General features: G+C 49.6%; 1 protein-coding gene across 6 annotated transcripts in view; it reads left to right on the forward strand.

Annotated features, from left to right (window-relative positions):
* ATP2B4 (ATPase plasma membrane Ca2+ transporting 4) overlaps window positions 1–19,797 on the forward strand; it is a 98,372-nt gene that overhangs the window by 13,641 nt on the left and 64,934 nt on the right. The window lies entirely within an intron of this gene.

Here is a 19,797-nt window from a genome sequence, read left to right on the forward strand (position 1 = left end):
AACTGAGTGTGCCTCTGATCTCCACTCAACTCTCATAGTCCGCTTCGATGGGGGACATTAGGAACAGTCCCTCGATGTGGAGGAGTCCAAAGGAAAGTATGGTCCTTGACCCATCTGTGTTTCCTGTCTGGTACATCTGACCTAAGATATTTGGTCCAGTGAGGGCAGGAGGAGATTTCCCTGACACTGGAAAATCTGTTTCCTGGGACTAGGAAATGGAATGCTAAGGTGCTCCATCGCTAGAGAAAAGAATGCTAATTTCTGTTGGGTTTTCAGCCCCAGGGGTTGGAGTTTACCAAATCCTGGATCTCTTCCCATGCCTTTCTTGGTAGCCATGCCCTGTGTCCTCAGCCATCCGGTCAGCATTCACAAGCCCAGCAGCATGGTATTCTATAAGAGTGAGGATTTGGGGGAGTCCGGTGGAACTGGATACAAGTCTGCCTGGGCAACCGTGTGACCGTGGACAAATTATTTGACTTTCTGGACTCAATTTTCTCACGTTGTACGCCCCTGACACATAGTAGGCGTTTGCTGAATTTAAATTCTTCCTCTTCCATTCCTTCATTTCTCTTTCGTCTCCGTGGATGCCGCCATGAGCCTGCCTACCTGCTCCCTGCTAACCCTTGGGCTCAGTACATTTATAAAAGGATCAGAGCCCATTATCCTCCAGTAACTGAAAGGCCCGGAGGCCCCAACCTCCCGCAACTCTCCACCAAGGGGCCCCCAGGGGCCAACTGTGGGTTCCATCATTTCCTGTGACCGGTTACCCTCTGGATGCCAGTTCCCAGATTGTGCTTCCTATTTGCGCAACAAGAGTCCTAGAAAAGAAGGCAGAATGGCAGCGACCATGTTACCTTGTTTGCTCCTGCCCTGTAGTCCTCCCCCCCGGAAGTAGGTGCTATGAGAGCCAACGCTGGGAAGTCTCTTGTTGATGGAGGGGGGCAGACTAGGCCACGATACTCTCTTTGCTTGTGGAAGCTGTGACCCGAGGATGCCATTACTCTTCAGTCACCCAGGTCAGCTGCCCACTGCCATTAGAATTGAGCAGGCCCCTTGATAAACAGGCAGGAGAGTCCCGGTCTGGGAGCTCCTCCTCTCTCCCCAGCACACACCCACACAGACACTTTAGCTGGGATGAGATATCCGCTTGGCCAAGGTAATGCATAAAGAACATACCTTCCCTGAGCCCGAAGGGGCTTGGCACTGAGTGACTGGGTTGGGTCCTGGTCCTTGCTCCTGCTGCTGCCTATGGAACCCATAAGGGCTCCAGGCCCTCTGGGAATGGGGGGACCTTCTCCAGTCCCCTCCCAGTTTCTCGAGGATGGCATCTTGTAAGAGGAGTGCTTTCAGAGGAAGTGAAGATGTGAATATTAGCTAAGAGTCGATGCGAGCGGGCCTATGACAGCATGGTTGCCAGGCTCCCATCAGTTGGCTGGTTCTGTTCAGCGTCAGCCAAGCCCACTCACAGCCTGGGAGCTACTCAGAAAGAGGGGTGCTGCCTTAGTCATCTCTGAACACCCAGTGTTTAGCACAGCCCTTGGTTCATGGAATGATCATCACTAAATGTTGGATGGATGGATGAATAACTGAATAAACAAATAGAAATTTTTCATTAGACTAGAGTCGAGATCATAGCCAAGTTTACTCTCTTCCTTCCCGGGGTCGCCATCTCTGTTCAACACTTCATCATCTCGCGCCTGAATACTTGCAAAGGCCTCCTCGTGACAAGCAGGGGCATTTAGGGGAATGAATTCTAGATTAGAAGTTGGGAGACCTGGGATTGGAACCATCAGGCCGGTCTCTTGCTTTTGGGAAATCACTGAACCTTTCCGGGCTTTGATTCGTTCGTGTGTCACATGAGCAGTTTGACCTAAAGGCACTTCAGGGACATTTCAACTCTCCAATTCTCTGTCTCCTCCTACCAAACAGCCCTGCAGATTAATTGTGATTGGTTACGAAAATTTTTAAAATCAGGAGATTTCAAGTAGAAATCCACGTTGCTTGCTTTGTCTCAAAAGTCAGAAGCGCTGACGACACTGGCCAACCTACTCCTCATGGCAACACTTAGCAGGAGCTGAGGAACTCCTGCCCCATTCAGACAAGTGTTTGCCGGTTTCCTTAACCACCACCACCACCCCCCCATCACCTAAGCCTGCTTTGCTTATTTTTATGCCTGCCTGGTCCCTTAGGCATTTGAATTTGCAAACCTAGAGTAGGAAAAATAAAGCTTCTCAGTGCGGAGGCAAGGGCACCCAGGATGGGGTGACAGCCCCAGGAAGCAGCTCGTGCTTAGCTGGGTTCAGGTGGCAGAGACTGGGGGTGGGAGCTTCCTGGGAAGCTGGGTGACTGGCGTGTGAAAAGAAACAGTAGCCAGTGCCCCAGGAGACTCTGCTTGCCCCCCCCCCCAGAATTGTTGAGCCTCGCTGTTCCCCACTCCATTACCTCTCTCCCCCTCAGACCCAGGACCCATGCCAGGAGGATAACACTGTATAACTCTATGTAACTATATGGCCATGGCTCAGAGGTGGGAGGAGGGCCGGGGCTTCATTTTAGACTCTTGACAATGGTGATAATTCCCATTCCACTCCTTTCTGCTGTCCAGCCTCCACTAGTCTCTTTGGCACAAAGCGGGGCAGGGCGCATGAGGCAGTCCGGGATGGCCAATCTATTTGGAGGGGTGGAGTGAACATTCTCACTTGTCTCCTGTACCATTTCTGTGAACAGCTGCACCTCAGAGCTCCCCGGGACTCGCCCCGTCCGTGGTCCCGAACCCAAAGTCCCATGTCTGATCGGGAGCGAACTTGTGACCCACGTGAAGTCAGGGCCATGTCCCAACTCCTTAGTCATCCTGCCCGAGCCCCAGGCAGCCCTGCCTCTCTGTTACCTTCTGCAGGGAGAACATCCCCTGCTTCCTCACTCACAGAATCTTTTCTTCAGACTTTCTAGTTTGTATGCTTTTCTTCAGCTGTTACCTTTAGTTTGATCAGTTATTCTGCGGTCTGATCTAGTCTTGTGTGTGTGTGTGTGTGTGTGTGTGTGTGTGTGTGTGTGTGTGTGTTGTTCTAAAAAAACATCTCTACTTCCTTTCCCCAGCCATGAATTACTCATCATTCCTCATTTGGCACCTTTCCCTTTTCATACGGACACGACATACCTAAACTCTGGTTTACATGGCGATTATGTTGTCACTTGCAGTGAGACTGTATGTTCTGGAAGGCTTTTGTGGTTTTCCCAATGTCCTTTAATCCAAATGGTGGATTTTGAGCAAAGTGGTTTTTTAATATTTTTACAGACTCCCCCCCCCCTTCCCGATTATAAAAGGAATGCATAAAAATCTGTAACTTTTACTGAGCATTTACTATGTCGGGCACCACACCAAATGCTGAAATCGCATGACCTCCTTCCCTCCTCAGGACAACCCTGTGAGCAGTGTGTCATTCCTATTCTCTTTTCCAAAGAAGAAACTGAGGCTCAGAGAGATAAAATAGTTTATCTGAGGTCTCACAGCTACGAAGTGGGGGATGTGGAATTGAAACCATGCTTCTGAGATTCTAGACACCTGAGCTCTGTACTGCTTCCACACAAGATCATTCTAGAAAGTTTGGAAAATTCAGAAAAGCATAAAGGAAAAAATAAGATGTCTGTAAGTCCAGAGATAGCTGTTAACATTTTGATATATTCTCTGTATTCTTTTATATATGTAGGTAAGTATATACCCTTTTAAAACTGGGGACACATTAACTATTGAAGTTTTTTTAAAGATTTTCTTTTTAAGACTTCATTTTTAAATTATTTTTTAATGTTTAGTTATTTTTGAGAGAGAGAAAGAGACAGAGCATGAGCAGGAGAGGTTCAAGAGAGAGAGACACACACACACACAGAATCTGAAGCAGGCTCCAGGCTCTAAGCTATCAGCACAGAGCCTGATGTGGGGCTCGAACTCACAAACAGTGAGATCAGACCTGAGCCGAAGTCAGACGCTTAACCAACTGAGCCACCCAGGTGCCCCATTTAAGATTTCATTTTTGAGTAATCTCTACATCCAACGTGGGGCTTGAACCCACAACCCTAAGATCGAGAGTCACATGCTCCACTGACTGAGCCAACCAGCCACCAAAAAAATTTGATTCCAATTTTTTCCTACCCAATCCTAACTGTATTGTGACCATTTTCCTACGTTATAAGGAACTGACCACAACTCAGTCTCAAATATGGTCCAGGGAATCCAATAATAGCAGGCAACGAGAAGCAAAAGGTTGGTGTGATTTTAGAAGAGAAAGAAAGATACGAATGCCTGAGGCCTTTTCCTTGAAAGTGGACAGTCTGGAGCCAGCCTGGGTGGGGCGCAGAGGTCCGAACCTGGGATGAAGAGATCAGAGAGAGGGCAGAAAGCTTACAACTCTTGAATTGCCTTTGAGAAGTTCTCTCCCTCCCTCTGTGTGTCTGGATCCCACGTGGAGGTGCGGGCCAACTTGTGTTTGAAGTGAGAGTTACAAACGCAAGGTGGCTTTTACAACAGGCTCAGCTGAGGGCCAGGCATTCTGGAAGAAGATATTGAACACCCTAATTCAAGCCCCCTATAAACCTGAGTGGAATTACTCCCTAATGGCCGAGAGGCTGGCTCCGCCTGCTGGGTTGATGCTCTCATACTGGCCTCTGGTTGGAAAGAACTGTGAGGCTTTCCTGCCTTCGTTCTCTTAAATGTGTGTGTAAAAGAGGCTGGGTAGATTTTATCTGTGGCTATATATATATAGATATATATATATCCACAGATATATAGATATATATATATCCACAGATATATAGATATATATATATCCACAGATATATAGATATATATATATATATCCATAGATATATATATATATATATATTTTTTAAAGAAACTTTATGGTTAATCATCCAAGAATAGAGAGCAGCGAGGAGCACAGAGGAAGGAGGTAAGAAGAACAGAAGGCTGCCACCAGCCTTAAGATAATTAGCAAATGCAGGGCTGGGGGCAAAGACAGCATCTAGTGTATATGGCAGGACAGAGTGACGCTTGTGGTAGGTGACTCCTCTTTGGAATGACAGCCTGGATTGTCAGCCTTTTAAAGGTTGCACCAGCTGCCTATTATGAATTCAAGAGTGACAGAGTCCTGGCGGTCTCCATGACAGATACAGTCTTAGCCAAAGAATACTGGCATGTGTTCAGTGCAGGCTCCAGGGCTGAGGTACGAAGTCTTGGGTTCATCCATGTGCCCGTACCACCTCACTGTGTGACTCTGGGGAAGGCTCCCACCACTGTGCCCCTAGTCTGTCCCCTGGCATACAGGGAGATATCTATCCATGCACCTTTCTCCCTCCTAGGCCATCTTGGGAAGATAGATGAGAAAAATGGAGGGAGATGCTTTGGGTTTCCATGATGAATGTAGAGGGATCTTCATTCTTACACTGGTTGCTCCAGAATCTTCTGCAGCAACACAGGAAGAGAACAGGGTGCTACCATGACACATGTCACTTAACTGCTAAACTTGAGCCTTTTCATTCTACTTAATGTGTCAGATAATACAGTCCTGAATACCTCATAGGGTTATTACAAGAATCACATGGGATAATGGATGTGGAAGTGCTTTGTACACCATAGAGTGCCTACAAGTATGTGGGTTACAATTTATGAAGATTCTTGAATGAGGAAGCCCCTCCTCATTCGCCTGACTCCTCTGAGGTCGGGAAGGCTGTTTCTCCAGCTCATATAAAATTTGAGCCCTCTTTCTTGGGTGCAGTGGATTCTCGCTATGCTGTAGATGGAGGGTGGGTCCCAGCAAGTATGAATGAGTCTCTCAACGTAGGTGAAAAATCTGGGGCTCTCAAGGGATTTAAAAGAGTCCCTTAGCTGAGGGGCCACCTGGGTAGCTCAGTCGGTTGAGTATCAGACTATTGGTTTCGGTTCAGGTCATGATCTCACAGCTTGTGAATTCGAGCTCCTAGTCGGGTTCTGTGCTGGCAGTGTGGGGCCTCTTGGGATTCTCTCTCTCTCTCTCTCTCTCTCTCTCTCTCTCTCTTTCTCTCTCCCTTCCTCCCTCAAAATAAACTTGAAAAAAATTTTTTTAAAGAGCCCCTTAGCTGAATTTCACTCTTGACCATGCCACCAGCCAACAGTGTGACCTTGAACAAGCCCCTTAACCTCTGAGCAGCAGTTTCCTCATTTGTTGTTGGTTTCTAATCACAAAGGACCGTTATGATAATCTAAGGGGAGAGTATGGAATCTATATACAAGTGTTTGAGAAGTTGAAAGCACTATCCACGTGTGAAAGTACACTGTTAGAGCTCAGAGGTGTTCCTGAGGATGCGGAGATAAGCCAGTATTCCATTAAGACTAGAAGTCCTAGAATCCTGCTATTACGTCAGTACTGGAAGGAGCCATAACTCGAGCCCCTCAATTATACTGACCAGAAGAAGTGAAGCCAAGGAAAGCCTGTGGTTCCCGCAAGTACCCTGACCAGGTCAGGCTCTACTCTAGGGCCCAGGCTCCCCACATGGTCAGTGGGGCACCCTCCAGTTTACCTCTCCCTCATCCTACCACCGAGGAGTGAGGACTGAGACTATTCACTCTGTATATACTGTAATATATCCTGTGTTAGAGCATCTGGGATTTACCTCTGCCTTCCCTTCAAGCGGGATGTGAACGGTGCCTTTCATGCTAACATCCCAGAATCACCCCAGTTTTTGTCCCTGCCCTCGGACATCATGCACGTCTTGATAGACAACATTTAGGACGCCTGCCTGCAGGGCAAAGTGTGGAGCTGGGTCCTGTTCCTGGCGGGCCCGTGGCAGCTCAGGAACAGGGCTCTCCCGGAGAAACCGTGCCGAATCATCGCCTGAGCCACTGAAACCACAGGGCGTTGCTCTTGGGGTGTTAGGGAGGCCAAGGGAAGGGAAGGGCGGGGTGAGAACTGGCCGGCTCCCCAGTGGCGTCCTGAGGCTGGAAGGTGGAGATTCCTCCCCGGGGTGTGGCGCGAGGGAGGACGTGGGTCCCCGAGGGAGGGAGTGGGGCTGCCCGGCCTGCGGTGAGTCACTGCCCCCCCCTGTGAGCAATCGCTAGCTGGCCGGGGCGGAGCCGCCCGCCTTCTTGGGGGGCTTTGGTGCAGAGCCAGACTTGGAAAGGGTGGAGGCGTCAGTTACCCCAGCTGCTCCCGGGGCCGGGGCCGGGGCCGGGCTGGGAGCCGCGCCGGAGCGGAGCTGGCGGACACGTCGGAACCCGCAGGCCCAGGGCGAGGGCGAGCGCGGGGCCCGGTGGCCCGGCTAGCGGAAGGGGAGGCCGCCGCGCGCACACCGGCTGCAGGGCCGCCACCCTGGGCACGCAGTTGCCGGGCTCCTCCTGCCCGCCTACCCGGCCCGAGGTCACCGCGTGGGGGGCAGACCGGGACGCGGTGCCAGGAGGAGGCTCGGCGGCTCTTCCTCCTTCCGAGCCCTGGGCCCAGAGCCCCCTGTCCGGCTGGGGTTGGCTCCAGCTTTAGGACCCAGGAAGTCTCAGCGGGAAGGGGTTTGGGCTCTTCCCTAGCTGTTTCACTTTGCATCCAAGAGGAGACGGGGCACATGGGCCTGAGCCCCCAGTTGCTAATTCCCTGAGTCTCCCTCCCTTATGAAATGATGTCTCTCTGGGCGCCTGGGGGGCTCAGTGGGTTGAGCGACCGACTTGAGCTCAGGTCATGATCTCACAGCTCTTGAGTTGGAGCCCCGTGTTGGGCTCTGTGCTGACAGCTCAGAGCCTGGAGCCTGCTTCGGATTCTGTATCTCCCTCTTTCTCTGCCCCTAACCCACTCGCATTCTGTCTTTGTCTCTTTCAAAAATAAATAAACATTAAGAACAATTTTTTTTTTTTTTTAAATGATGCCTCTCTTCCACCTCTAGCCACCACCAAAGCAGGACACCAGGTCACTGCCGCCTTCTCCCTCCCACTTTCCTTCCGTGTGGCTTCTCACTTCCGGCTCTCTGGTCCCTACAGGAATATCAGCCACTGTGCCCTGTTTCCCTTTTCTCCCACCCCCACCTGCACCCACAACCCCAGAATCAGAATTTCTAAGTTGACTGATACTGGCCTGTTAGGATAATATGGTCAAATGCAGTATACTGACTGTGTTGTTCAATGACCATTTTAGACCATGAAATTGACAATAGAAGTTCTCATCTAAAACAGGCTGTTTGTAGATCCATGACTATCTTTGATCTTGCAGATTAAAAAATGTTGCTGGCAGAAAGAGTGGAAACCTATTTTTCTTTTCCCCTCATCTCCAGCTTTCTTTATTTCTCAGATGCACAAAATTGAATGAATCAAAACCCATAGTTCATGATCCATTTTCTTCACTGGTTAATGCATGTCTCTCTTCACTACTTATTTATATAGGTTATTTACTAATAACCTAACAAAGACACCTGAAACCACCACCCAAGCCAAAAATAAGATCACTACCATAATTTGCATCCACCTATGTGCCCTTTCGATCCCATGCCCTCGCCTCCTCACCCAGTCCAACCACTATCCTGAATTTTGTGCTCATCATACTCTTGATAAATTTATGTGCACCTACGCAAATATATTACTTAGTTTTGCTTTATATTCTTTATTAAAAATATATACTATGTAGGGTCTGTTGGGGCTTGTTTATTTTCACTCAATATTAGGATACTAAGACTTATCCCTGTTGGGTGTGGCTGTAGTTTATTCATTTTCACTGCTACATAATATTCTATTGGTGAAGTTCTCACCCTGTTCCACCATTATGAATGGTACTGCCGCAAACATTCCTATTCATGTCCCCTGGTGTGTATGTGCAAATCTCTCCTGGGTATAGATCTCAGTAGGGAATTGCTAGGTCTTGGTATATGAATATTCAACCTTACAAGATAATGACAGGCTGTTTCCCAATATATTTGTAGTAGTTTTGCCCCTACCAGTGAGGTGTAAGATACTGTTGTTCCATGTCTTCTTAAGTACTGGGTACCCTCAGATTTTTAAATTTTGGCAACTGAGTGTAAATATAGTATCTCTTAATGGTCTTGATTTGCATTTCCCCGATCACCAGTGAAGCCCAGCAATGGAAATAACACTGCATAGATCAGACCTACAAAAATTGCAGATATAGGAGTTATACTGGGGCGCCTGGGTGGCTCAGTCGGTTAAGCGTCCGACTTCAGCTCAGGTCATGATCTCGCGGTCCGCGAGTTCGAGCCCTGCGTCGGGCTCTGGGCTGATGGCTCAGAGCCTGGAGCCTGCTTCCGATTCTGTGTCTCCCTCTCTCTCTGCCCCTCCCCCGTTCATGCTGTGTCTCTGTCTCAAAAATAAATAAACGTTAAAAAAAATTATATATGTATGCATACATATATACATATATATATATATATATCTTAATATGTTATAAGAAATAAGAGGGTATTGAAAGAATGATGGACAAAAAACTCAATTCAGCAGATACCCAAATGGGACTCCCAGAAATGAAAAAATATAGTAAAGGAAATTTAGATTTCAATGAATAGTTTAAAAAAGAATAGATCACAGCTGAAGATAATATTAGTGAACTGGAAGGGATTTCTTTTTTTTTTTTTTTACTGTTTATTTACTTTTGAAGGAGAGAGAGAGCGTGGGCGGGGGAGGGGCAGAGAGAGAGGGAGGCACAGAATCCAAAGCAGGCTCCAGGCTCCAAGCTGTCAGCACAGAGCCCGACGTTGGGCTCGAACTCACAGACTGCGAGATCATGACCCGAGCCGAAGTCGGACGCTCCACCAACTGAGCCACCCAGGCACCCCAGAAGATATATCTGAAGAAATTACATAGATGATGAAAAAGACGATGGAAAATGTGGAAAAGGTATAGAGGCAGGAAAATAGAGCAGGGGTTGGCAAACCTTTTCTTCAAAGGGCCAGAGAGTACATTATTCTTTACAAAAACGGGCAGCAGGCCCGGTGTGGCTCATGTGTTATGGTCCACCCATCCCCGGAGCAGACTAAAAAAGATCCCAGTATACATTTAATTAATGTTTCAGGAGGAGATAATAGAGACAATAGGAATGTGACAATATTTGAAGAAGCAATGGTCAGTAATTGACACAATACCATCGTTACATTTATGATACCTAATGAATCCCAAGAGCGATAAATAAAAATGACCCTTAGATACATCAGAATGAAACTACGGAACACCAAGGATAAATTCCTTTAGAGTAAACCCAGAAGGTAAATTCCTTTTCAGGGCCTGACATTTAGACCAACAACTGATTTCTCAACTTCAACATAAAAGCCAGAAGACAGTGGAGTAATATCTCCAAAGCACTGAGAAAAGAAGTGCTAACACGGAATTTTAGCATCAGTGACAATCTTCCAAGAATGTCTTGCAAAAGCCTTTGCAGACACACAAAAACGTGTTTCTACCAATAGGCCCTTCACTAAAGTGACTTCTGAAGAAAATAGTTCAGAAAGAAGAAAAATTACCTAAAAGGCAGTCTAAAATTCAGGAAGGATACTGAAACACCAGGAATAATGTAACTTCAAAGTAAAATTTCTAGGCTTACACTGAAAAACTAGGAATAATATAAATTCAAACTAGGGAAGTTGATGGGAAGAAAGAAAAGGAAACGTGAATGAAGACAATGGAAAATGTGGCCATTACAATCTTTTTTGTTGTTTGAGTTGTAATCTAGATAGAAAAAAGAATGACTATCGCCATTTATTGAGTGGCTACCCTGGAATCATTTTGATTTGTTAACATTCTTAATTTCACGTAATATGTGTAAGAGTGCCAGGCCAAAAGAAGGCGTAAAAATTGTAGTTTCTGTTATCACTGTATCTTTGTGCTCAGAACAAGGTCTGGAACTCAGTAGGCTCATTTACTGAAGAATGAATGAAATGGGAGTGAGTATTGATTCTATTTAAAAAATTTTTTTTTAAGTTTATTTATTTTTGAGACAGAGAGAGACAGAGCATGAACGGGGGAGGGTCAGAGAGAGGGAGACACAGAATCCGAAGTAGGCTCCAGGCTCTGAGCCGTCAGCCCAGAGCCCGACGCGGGGCTCGAACTCACGGATCGCGAGATCGTGACCTGAGCCGAAGTCGGATGCTTAACCGACTGAGCCACCCAGGCGCCCCTGATTCTATTTAAAGATGAGTCAACTGAGGTTCTGAGAAAGAGCATGGTAAGAGGAAAAGCATCAACATGAGTATGAAATTCGCCTTTCTTACTTAGGATTATGGTATTGAACATATTAATGGCCCTCAGTCGTCTTCTCTGTAAAAATAAGTCATGGAGTCCTTGACGCAAAATAATGCCCATTAAATGCTAGGTGCTCCTTTAAATGGTAGATTTGGAATTTGACCACAGCTACTTTCCCCTCTACCATGGAGTAGATGTTTTTTCTCTCTTCTCTAACGCAAAAGTATCATGTAATAGCTGAGAATATGAGCTTTGGAATCAGGCAGGCCTGTGTTCATGGCCCAGCTTGAGCGCTAGTTAACTGTAGGACTCTGGGCCTCAGTTTCTTCAACTGTTGAGAGGGGATAATAGGAGCTATCACAAAAGGAGTTGTAAGACAGAGAATGGGTGCCAACCATTGTGCTGGAGATGACAAATTAGAGCCCAATTTAATGTAAGAGGGAGTAAGAGCTAATGAGTTGGCTCCAAAGGATGAGTAGGAAGAGAATGGCCTCTAAGACCGGGCAAAAGATTAGTCCAAATGACCTTGAGTCCCTTCCAACCATCTTCCACAGTCACCTTCTGACCGGTGAGCAGGCCCTAGTGGCCCCACACCCAACAGGTCAAATGGGCTGATAGACAGCATGACATAATAACCACAATTATTGTATTTGAGGGCTCACTATGAGGCAGCACTGTGCGTCTTTATGTGGATTATTCACTTATCTCAAAATCTGGCCACCCATTTTACACCAGGTTACTATTATCCCCCATTTATCACTGCCCCAACCGAAGAACAGAGACACGAACTAACTTTCTCAAGGTCAAACAGGTAGTGACGGTGGATCTGGGATTTGGGTCAGCCTGCTCACAGAGCCTGGGCTCTTGATCGCTGCACTGTACTCTAAGAGACAACAAGCCCTCATGTCCGGAAAGCACCCTCAAGGCAATATTGTGGAAGAAGTGTAGCCTTTGCCAAACTCTGATTCTGGCTCTGCTTTATTATGTGGCCCTAGAGAAGGTACTTAGCCAGCTTTCTTCTCTGTAAAATGGGGGCCGTATTACCCACCTCCCAAGTTTGTCGGGAGGATCAAATGAGATAATATAGGAGGTCCTCGAAAAGACTGGAGATCCTGTATTTCCACTGCGAGTCAGGAAGGCCTTCGCTGTACCAGCTCTAAGCCGATGCCTGTGTGCTCTGAGCCAGTGATGGGGTGACCTTGGGAGAGTGAGTAGGTGAAAGCTGACATTTTCCCTTCTGCTTGGAAAAAGAACTGGTCCATGGCCCTGAACACCCTTCCACCACCACCTGTACCCACCCCGCCACACACATACACACAGAGCCTCGTCTATTTCCCCTCCCCTTGGCCTTGACCCTCTGCCTTGCCACGCCACCTGTTCAGTGATGTGATGTTGTTCCAGGCCCTCCGTGGGCTGCCAGCCCTGGATGCGTCAGAGGCCGCTGTCTGGACTAACTGACCGCTGTGCCACTCGGCCCCCACCTCCGTTACCAAGGTGGGGCTGAGCTCCTGATGGCAGCAGCAACTGGGCTCCACGGTCCTGAGCCTCCCTCTGTTCTTGCCTTCTGCCTGTCTCACCTGTCTGCACCAGCACTGTGCCATTGGCTTTCCTGTCTTCCTTAAAAAACAAACAAACAGGGGCGCCTGGGTGGCTCAGTCGGTTAAACGTCTGACTTCGGCTCAGGTCACGATCTCGCGGTCCGTGAGTTTGAGCCCCGCGTCGGGCTCTGGGCTGACGGCTCAGAGCCTGGAGCCTGTTTCGGATTCTGTGTCTCCCTCTCTCTGCCCCTCCCCCACTTGCACTCTGTCTCTCCGTGTCTCAAAAATAAATAAAAAACATTAAAAAAAAAAAAAACCCAAAACAAACAAACAAAAACTGCGGTAAAATAGAACACAAAATTTAACCTTTTAACCAATTTGGAGTGTACTGTTCAGTGGCGTTAATTACGCACACACTGTTGTGCAGCTGTCACCACCATCCATCTCCAGACTTTGTCATCATCCCAGACAGAAACTCTGTATCCGGTAAACAATAGCACCCCACCTTCTTCCCCTGGCCCCCGGCCCCCTCTGCTCTACTTCCTGCCTCTGAATTTGGGCCTAGAGTAGACACTTCATCTAAGCAGAATCATACAGTATTTGTCCTTTCGGGTCTGGCTTCTGTCACTGAGCGTAATATCCTCAGGGTCCAGGAATGTTGTGGCAGGTATCAGAATTTCGTTCCTCTTTAAGGCTGAATAATGGTCCCTTGTATGGATAGACCACATTTTGTTCATCCATCCATCCATCTGTTGGTGGATGCTCTCTTTAATCAAACTCCCTTGGGTCTATCATAATTTGCAGTAATATGGAGAGAACAGTCTCTTTCCTGGCAGCAGGAAACTGAGGGGGGTCAGTGTCCCAGGCGGTGGGGGAGGGTGCAGCCCAGGGTGCTGGGTTTTTTTTATTTTATTTTTTTTTAACGTTTTTTTTTTTTAATTTATTTTTGAGACAGGGAGAGACAGAGCATGAACAGGGGAGGGTCAGAGAGAGGGAGACACAGAATCTGAAACAGGCTCCAGGCTCTGAGCTGTCAGCACAGAGCCCGACGCGGGCTCGAACTCACGGACCGCGAGATCATGACCTGAGCCGAAGTCGGCCGCTTAACTGACAGAGCCACCCAGGCGTCCCCCAGGGTGCTGTTTGTAAACTCTGCTGTGGAGCCTCTTCTGAGGTTTCGCCCTTCTAGAGGTCTCTCTTCTGAACAGATACTTGACGTGAGCAACAAACCCCGGAACCTAGATGTGCTGGTTGGAAAGGAGAGCAGGGATTATCTGGGGCCACAACCTTGCCTTATCCTGCAGACCCAGCCTGCTGTGGCCCCAGGCGTGCTCCGTTGCCAGTACTGGAGACAAAGGGGCTGGGGGCTCCGGAACAACTTTTGTTTAACGTGCATATGTTTTTGAGGTTTTTGTTTTTGTTTTGTGGATTTCTTCTCATCCATCTCTGTCATTTCTGGTCTTCTGCTTGGCTCGATGCACTTGGGGATTTCTGTGTGCTCTGTGCTAGAAGTCGGGGGCTTCTTCTTTTTTTTTTTTTTTAACATTAATTTATTTTTTTGAAAGAGAGAGACAGAGTGCAAGTGGGGGAGGGGCTGAGAGAGAGGGAGACACAGAATCCGAAGCAGGCTCCAGGCTCTGAGCTGTCAGCACAGAGCCCGACGCGGGGCTCGAACTCACGGACCGTGAGATCGTGACTTGAGCCGAAGCCGGACACTTAACTGACGGAGCCACCCAGGCGCCCCTGGGGGCTTCTTGATACAGGCATGTCTGTCTTTATTTAGGCTTCTCTGGGAGTTTCCCTCAGGAAGGGCCCCCTTCCTTCCTTTCCCTGAATCTTCCTCGCCCTTTTCTGTTCTCCTTTCTCTGTTTCTCTCCCTCCTACACCCCTTCAGTGCACCAGCAGCTGCGCTGTCTCTGTCTGGACCACAATCTGTACCCTCAAGGTGTCCACAGGCTAAGAGGGTGACACATACCGACATCACACCTACCCTCAGCATGTCTCACAGGTACCTCTGGGAGGAAGTGGGAGAGCCTATATTAATCCTCTGAGGTCATCAGGACAGGAATCCCCAGCTCCAGAGTCCTGGGTGGGGCCTAACAATGATCGGACTGTTTTATATGGGCTCCTCTCTTGGTCCCTTTTCCTGTCTCGCCACCTGCCTTATAGGACCTGGTAGCATGTGGTGTGCCTCAGCTTCTTGCTGGCTCTTCCTGCGGTTGCCTGGCCTTCACTGAGTCATGTACCTTTCAGATCATGTTTTATAAAATTGGTAGAAGGAGGGGCGCCTGGGTGGCTCAGTCGGTTGAGCGTCCGACTTCAGCTCAGGGCACGATCTCGCGGTCCGTGAGTTCGAGCCCCGCGTCAGGCTCTGGGCTGATGGCTCGGAGCCTGGAGCCTGTTTCCGATTCTGTGTCTCCCTCTCTCTCTGCCCCTCCCCCGTTCATGCTCTGTCTCTCTCTGTCCCAAAAATAAATAAACGTTAAAAAAAAAAATTTTTTTTTAAATTGGTAGAAGGAGTATTATCATCAGTCCTGTCTACCTTAAAAGCCCGTCCCTAAGATCACACATCAGAGTGCTTTGAAATGGTGAGGCATTGCCCGGATGTGAGTTCTTACCACAATCTTCTTTGATTCTCATGAACTTTACTGCCTTTCTGCTCAGTCTTGCTGATACCACTTACAAGGAACTTCGGGCAGGCCGTTCCCCGGATACAGCTTGCAAACGTTGGAGATTCTAGAGAAGTCCGTGAATGGGGAGTACCACTATCTTCCTGGTACATAGAGCCAGGGCCCAGGGCTAGGAAGCATGGGAACAAGGTGGCCGGAGGCACTGGGGGCCTCTGACAGAGAAGCAGCCTCGTCACTTTGTTTTCATTGTTGAGTAGCTTCTTTTTTTTTTTTTTTTTAATATTTATTATTTTTGAGAGAGAGAGACAGAGCACAAGCGGGGAAGGGGCAGAGAGAGAGAGGGAGACACAGAATCCCAAGCAGGTTCCAGGATCTGAGCTGTCAGCACAGAGCCCAACGCAAGGCTCGAACTCACGAGCTGTGAGCTCATGACCTGAGCCGAAGTCGGATGCTTAACAGACTGAGCCACCCAGGCGCCCCTGTTCGATAGTAAGGCAATTCATCTACATCCAAGAGCGGTGGGCCTTTGTACTCTAAAGAAGTGATGATCCTCTCAACTTCTGTCTGAGGTTGGCTATTCTCATTATCTCTACTTTTCAGATGAGGATACGAAGGCCCAGGAAGAATGGATTTGGAGGAAGGGTGTGCTGAGGCAGAGGCAAGCCTAGGGCTGCTTGGGAAGAGCTGTCACGGGAGAGCCTGTGGGCTGAGAGGGGCAGGAGCCTGGCCGACTCAGGGCTCGAACTCACGAACTATGAGATCATGACTTGAGCCGAAGTCGGACACTTAACCGACAGAGCCACCCAGGCGCCCCAGGCAGAGCTCCAGGAGGGACGGGCCCCGTGAGACTGGCTGCCGTGGTGCCCTGAGCCCTTCTGGTCAAACTGGATTCCCTTCTGGGTTTCTTAGATATTTCTTAGGGCCTAGTGACCCGGGGCCATGTGCCAGGCTGACAGCTAAGTGCCCATAAGCCACCTTTATGAAGATGTTCGACACATGCCCCCTTCGGATGAATACGGCCCGTGGGCGCATGACCTACCCAGCAAAACTTAGGGTGTTTCATGTCCCAACCACCTTTTCACTTGATACCCATGTTTAGGGGCAGCTCTGGAAAGCCTCGAGAAAGCTCCCCTCCCCTCATGGTGTGGGCCGAGCCCAGCAGGGAAAGGCCAGGCTGTGAGGGAGCTCTCCCTGGCGGCAGCTGGCAAGCCGGCCTGCAGGGCGGATCCTGGCGGTGTGGGATACACACAGGCGAACAGGTAAAGGAGGTATTTCCACCCTTCATTGGACACCGAATACGGATTTCTTTGTATCGTGTGCCTCTCCCTGTACCCTGCTTTTCCGCCGAGACTGCATAGCCTTTTTGTCCCAGGGCCCAGCCCCGTGTTTGACTCAGACGTGCTTCACTGTAAAATGAAGGGGTTTGTCTTATATTGTCCCTCAAGTTCCCTTCACGACTGTGATTCTGGAATTCTGTGAGATGTCTGATACAGTTGGTAGGAAAAGCGGAGGGTCTCCTCCCCGAAAAGGCCGGGAAATTGGCTAGTGCGGTTGCCAGGGATGATGAAATTGGGATTGGGTCCGGCCCGCCTCCCAGCTTGTGATCAGTCAGGACCTGGCCCCGCGCGGCTCTGAGAAGGTAGCAGGGCGTACATGGGACTTACCTACAGAGGTGCAGTCATTGCCGCTTCTGGGTGTAGCAGAGTCCTGTGCGGCTCTGTCTCCTTTCCGTCTCTCCAGTGTGAGCCACGCTGGCACCAGCTCTGGAGGAGGCATCCAAGGGGGTTCTCACACGATGCAGAGAGCTGCCCATGAGTCTGAAAGGGAATTCCTTGGCCAGGTGGCCCTGTTCAGCAGACAGCTCCTGCTAGGAGGACGTGGCAGGATTTTGGCACTTGGCAGTCCTCTGCCCCATCTGGCTCCTTTGGAAAGAGTCCTGACCCGGGGGCCTGGGAAGGCGGTGCGCTAATGTTGGCATTGAGGGTGGGCAGGGGGGTGGGCCTCAGTCCTGGGGAGCAGCCCCTCTACATATCACTGCGGGGGCCTAGTCCTCTCCCTGCCCTCCTTGCAAAGCAAAACTCAGAGTCTTTGGAAGTCTTCGCCCTTCCCAAAGCAGCTCAACTTCTGCTGTGTTCTCCCTGCCTCCTACGGTTGGGTTGGCTGGGCATTTTATCTTCCGATTTCCTTCCTAGGTTTGGCTCACCGCCTGAGCAGTGTCTTATCATCCTATTAGTGGGGCCTTCCACCCTAGTCTCCCCGGGAAGAATGGGGACCGTCAAGATTGTCCATTGTCGGGGCGCCTGGGTGGCTCAGTCAGTTGAGCGTCTGACTGCGGCTCAGGTCACGATCTCGCTGTTCGTGGGTTCGAGCCCCGCATCGGGCTCCATGCCGACAGCTCAGAGCCTGGAGCCTGTTTCGGATTCCGTGTCTCCCTCTCTCTCTGCCCCACCCTCCCTCGCTCACGCCGTCTCTCTCTGTCTCAAAAATAAATAAACATTAAAAAAAAAATTAGAAAAAAAAAAAAAGACTGTCCATTGTCTGTCCCCTAGAACCTTTCTGTAACCGTCTCGGTGTGTTTCACCATATGCCCCTCCTGCCTTAGCCCTTGAAACTATTCCCATGGGGAGAAAAAGGCAGTTCACCCTCCTACCCCTCTGTAGAGCCAAACCTCTGTTTGTTCTCATGGAAACCATGGCAACCTGGCCAAGAGGCCACTTCGTCAATCTTGGAAATTCATGTCCCAAAGCCTTGCACTCACACCTGTGAGCCCTCTGGCTCTCTTTTTTCCAAAGGGGGACAAGAGCCTCCGATTTTTCAGATCTGCTAAGAGGAGAAAGTTTCAAACCAACCAAGCCCTAGGTGATCGTTGCACAAGCAGGTTAGGGTCTGGAGTGCGAAAAAAGGCAACATGAGCTGGGAACCCTGAAGAGTGTTCTGGGGTGTGGTCGACACTTCTTTTCCTTCTGCTCTTTTCTTCTCCCCCCCACCCCCCACACGTACTCAGTCACTCAGAAGACGAACGTCGGAGGCGGTTATCTGTGAGCTGCCACCAACTGCTGTTTTTTCTTTTTCTTCTCCTCAACATGTTTGGCCTTCTCGCTCTGGTGCTACCTTTTAAAGCCCAAATCGGGAATCCAGGGAGCCATAGTGATGAACTGCAGGAGCCCGGTAGGAGAATTCCACAGCCTTAGACGGCAAAGTTTCCAGGCCTCACCGCCCTGGGACTTCCCCCACGGAGGAGTTCTCTTTCTGGCCCTGCCTGTTGGAGGAGGTGGGGGGAGGGAGAGCCTTGGCGGTATGTCCTCAGCTTCTCTTTCTCGACTTGGCTGCCTGCAGAGGGAGGGTTCAGTGGCTGAGACCCTGAAGGGAGAGCATGGACCCCTCCCTCCAACCTTCCAACCGAAGAGGATTGTTCTCTGGTGATGGAGAGCTTACAGATTTGGAACAGCTGGCCAGGGTGTGTGAGCCTTGGGGGGGGGGGGGGGGGGTGGACAAGGGGACTTTTGCAGAAGCAAGTGTTGGGCAAATAGTGTGAGACTGCCTGCAGAGGTCTGGCTCTGCTGGGCCTGGGTCCCTCTGTGAATCCTCGAAACCTCGCACAGTGGCGGGGCAGAAGGCAGCCATGTGGCCAAGAAGCTGGACTCCAGCCTCTACTCCCTACCCACGTTCTCTAGGCTCAGAGTGGAGGCGAGGTGGGACAGTGGAATATCTTGCAGCTTGTGGTTGGGTAGGACTAGCTTATTGTGTTCAGTTCTGGACTTTTCCGTTTCTGTGGACCCTTTGAAAGGAGCCAGAGTCAGACTGTAGTCCTGGGTGCCTTTCAGTCTGTCCAGGCTCCCAGCCCCTTCCTCCATCGGGCCGCTCCCTTATTTGTGCCACATTGGGAACTTGGCTGAGCGTACCAAATCCCGACTCTAGCTTTTAGTCCGTGGAATAGTCTCCTATCCTTTCTCTTCCCCCATCTCGTTAGAGCTCCTCACTTCTGGGGCCTTGGTGTTAGCCCTTTGCCTATACCTCAGGCACAGTTAGATGCTACATATTTGGCTTGGCCGGGCAAGCTCCAGAAGGCTGTGGGAGGGGGCAGGTAGACTCACAGAGTTCATCCTGTGTGCCCTCGGTCCACCATCTGTGACCCCAGTGACATGGATTGGCGCTGTGTTGGTGGTCGCCGTGAGAGCCCCGGAAGTGCCCAGCCTGCTTCTCAGCACATCTGTACCTGCCCCTGCTTGAGCCAGTGGGCGCTGGACAGGGCTGATGGGTTCCAGAAACTACTACATAAAGAGAATGGAACTCCATCCAATCAGGCTGTTGCTAAAGTTGTGAAAAAGAGAAGGAGAGGGATTTTGAGATTGAGACAGATAGATGAGGGGGGCGGTGCTAGGGGGGGTGATAGAGAAGGAGAGAGCGAAGGAAGGAGGGAGACAGGGAGACAGGGAGAGATGGG

Source organism: Panthera leo, chromosome F3 (genome assembly GCF_018350215.1).
Source record: "Panthera leo isolate Ple1 chromosome F3, P.leo_Ple1_pat1.1, whole genome shotgun sequence".
NCBI lineage: Eukaryota > Metazoa > Chordata > Mammalia > Carnivora > Felidae > Panthera > Panthera leo.